This window comes from Podarcis gaigeae (assembly GCF_964106915.1).
Source record: "Podarcis gaigeae genome assembly, chromosome: 5".
In the NCBI taxonomy this organism is placed as follows: domain Eukaryota; kingdom Metazoa; phylum Chordata; class Lepidosauria; order Squamata; family Lacertidae; genus Podarcis; species Podarcis gaigeae.
This window is the reverse complement of record NC_139681.1, coordinates 3247880-3251367: the sequence shown is the minus strand read 5'-3', so window position 1 is coordinate 3251367 and position 3488 is coordinate 3247880. Positions and strand designations below refer to the sequence as shown.

Below are 3488 nucleotides of genomic sequence, written 5' to 3'. Positions count from 1 at the left end.
CAGGATGCTGATCTAAATGGGTCACTGGCCTGGTGTGGTTTTGCTGTTAGGTATTTTATGCAGCTGCTAAGTTGCTTTGAGATCTTGTTCTATAAAGTGACAAATGCAATAAATAATTGATTAGCATACAACCAGTCATGACAGATTTTTTTTTTACTTCCTTTTGAATCCGAAAACCTTACGTAGTGTGAATGAAGTACGAGGAGACCCTGACGGACGTTCTGCCTGTCCCTGCTCTAAAGATGATGTAAGCCAGTACAAGGAAACAGGTGTAGCCTCCAGCCCACGACCTGTGCCTATAAAGGAACAGGGGTAGAGCAGTGACTTGGTGAAGCTGCCTCAACACTTCTCCAAACATGAGCATTAAGTGGCTCAGCCCACAAAACACTTCTCAAGAGAGTGCAGCATAAATTTAGGGTGGAGGGGATTCTTTGTGTCGTTAAAGTCCTTCAAACCCAGCTATGTACAGCTGCACATTATGTTCACATATAATCACAGAGCTATTTGAAATTTAGATTTTACATATAGAGCTGTATTTTAAAAGGCACAGAATAGGCTGGCAACAGCCCAACCACAGCCCAACATTTACACCTAAACACAACCCCTGCAAGAGGTGGTTGCATAGTAGCCCCACTGCTGCATGAACCTGACATACAGAAAGGCCTCCGCCTCAGCCCCAGACGTTTCAGTAGAAATATGTGGGCATGGGAGCATCTTTACGTTTCTATGTATTCAGCGCTTTATGCCACTTTAGGGGGACTGGAACACGCCTCGCCCAGCACAATGTGGTCTAGCCTTTACTTTCTGAGGTATAGCGTGACAATAGCTGGCAGAGGAGTAACCCCGCTCTAAGCAAAAACTGACATTAACCTGCAAAACTTGGAAAATTTAAACATGCCTCTAAGAGTGAGATGATCTCTTCCCCTTTTAATCTTTGGGCGATTTGAATTTCAAAGGTGCATATAATAAGAACTGTAGGTAGCCACTTTGCTGAAGAATTACATGTACAATGCCAGCCTGAAAGAGATACGGATCATATCCATCTCTGATCAGTTTAATGAGGAACAGTAAAAAATAAATGAACAATTAAGACTTCAGTTGCATTTTCCCCCAAGAATGCTCAGTCCAAAGAATCCCTCCCCCCTTTTGATGTGTTCAGTGGGACTTGCATTACAGTCACCAGGCCGCCTCTGAATTACATTATCTTAAGGCTACAATCTGATGCACACTAACCTAGGATTAAGCCCTGCCCTGCTGAGCACGGGGGGGGGGGGGGGGGAGGCTCAATGCACTGTCAGTTTGGAAATGAATGTGGGCCTATTCTTTTACCCTCATTAACTGCATTCTTGATTTGGCAGGGGTTTTAAGGTATTCCCATTTCATATTCTCACCTCTTCCACATAACATTGTTTCACTGACTGATGACCTAGGATGAGGGGCGGGGAAATTCAGAACTTGAGTCGCAGCAGGAAAAGTAGTACGAAAAGTGACAGAGGCCATTTTTGGCAGCAGCACCTTGTTTGCTGTAACGTGCAAGTGTACTTTGTTCCAGCATGGTGGACGTTCCAGGTTTTTGTGTGTTTTTTAAAAAAATCCACAGTGGTTGTAAGCTTCTTTTAGAGCAATTTTTGTCACTTGTTTGCAACTGCTGTTTTAAGGAAGCACCAGTTTTAAGAGCTAAGATATACAATCAGCAGCCCCACACAATTTGTTTCTTGACTATACCACTTCAGACAGTCGGCAGAGAACTTCGTGTCTTAATGTTTCCAATAAAACCCTGCCACGTACAGAGTAGTTCAGAAGGCGGCTAACTTCTGCCCCCGACACATTGACTTTTTGTGTGTGCAGGAAAGGCTTTGGTCATTCCTGTTCCCCTTAACACGTCAGAACATCCCAACAGCCCTTGTTTCACCTGCAGTAACTCAGTCCATGACCAGGAGCAGCATGCAAGGCTGCAGGCGAAGTGACTCAGTGCAGGAATGAGAGTGAGGGAAGCAAAGGCTTCAGCAGGAAGAGGGATTCCACAACAAATATTCAATTACAACTGCAAGGGGAACAATCCATGATATAAAGAGATAGTTGCATTTGATAGGCTGAACTACTTAATGCCATAGGTAAAGTTCACGACAAAAAGTAGTTGTGGAAGGAAGAAAAATAGTAGTCCAAGGTTTGTGTTCCATGGTATTAATCTCCGTACAGAGAGCAAAATCCCACGAATCTGAGTGGCACTTCCTTGTTTACATTCCTGACTGCTCTCTGCCAGAGGAATACTCTATATTTGTTGCATTTGCTTTAGAATGGAAATGGAACTAATTTTTTTAAATAAATAGAAACACACCCATCCCTGCACAACACACACACATTTTTTCTTCCCACCCTTTATAGCTGCCAATCAGACTTGTTAATCCATGTTTTAGCTATAATGCATTATTTTAAAAGGTAGGGCCGTGACGAAGGACAGTTAATGAGATTTACAATTAAAGGAGCCGTTTCAAGAACTGGAGTTTGAGCAAGCTGAATTTCAGGATGAAGGCAGCCATACTGTTATTCCAAAGAACACTTTCAGATGATTTTTCATTTATGGGGGAGAGCCAGGCTCCTTCCCAGCACCACAACTGGGATGATGATCACACATAGCAGGAAATGGCACACTGCTCATCCTTCCCCATGTGAGTTATTCAGGCTGTCCATCATTTTAAAAAAGAAAAGAAAGAAATTAGCAGACATGGGCGTGGTCATGCTGCTCCACAAACACTTCAAATGCAAAACTTATTTGGGGATTGAGAAATGGGGGTGGGTGGGAGAGAGGATATTTATGACAAGACAAGCACCAACCAACAGATGGTCTTCATGGGCAGATCTTCTGAATTCAAGTTTAAGAACCTTTTTAAAGAACTCACCTCAGAACAGTACCTATGTTTGTAGAGCAGCGAAACTTTTGCTATAAGCAAATAGGTAAGCGTCTTATGCATCCTCTGCTACAACTGCAACCTACTTGGTTCTGCAATTAGCACCCCACAAATACCAACTCTCTGCCCTTGCCAGGATTTCCCTTTTCTTTCTTTTTTACAAAATGTCACAGTAGTGTTCTAGAGAATTTTAAATAATTAGGCTTCTGTATACCAAAGCACAGCGAATCACAGAATTAGCAGAAGCAAGATCCAGGAAAACGAGTTTCATTATATAGTACTAATGAAAAGTTTGATGTATAAAAGATTTCTAGTAGCCCACTTCAATTAGTTTTAATTTCCAATGGTGTGGTAACTGGCTGAGGTCTGCTGCGTTTTTTGGTACTAGTGTCTTTAACTTTGTGTCTCCTGCTTCTCATATGCAGACATTCTATGCTACTAGAGACAGGTTTACTCCTAGAAGTAATAGCCATAATGAAACCAAATCACATTTAGCACATTTCTTCAAAGTGTTGAGCTCACTCTTTCAAGCCTTTTTGGCTGTACTTTTCGCTGATCTTTGGTAGGTGAAGATGTCAT

The 3488-nt window shown here is 42.3% G+C and overlaps 1 long non-coding RNA gene across 1 annotated transcript; it reads left to right on the top strand.

Annotated features, from left to right (window-relative positions):
* Positions 1-2076, top strand: LOC310844686. Its single transcript, XR_014564251.1, has 2 exons — positions 1-50; positions 145-2076. It is a non-coding gene; the product is annotated as an uncharacterized lncRNA (long non-coding RNA).
* Positions 2077-3488: the final 1412 nt, after the last annotated feature.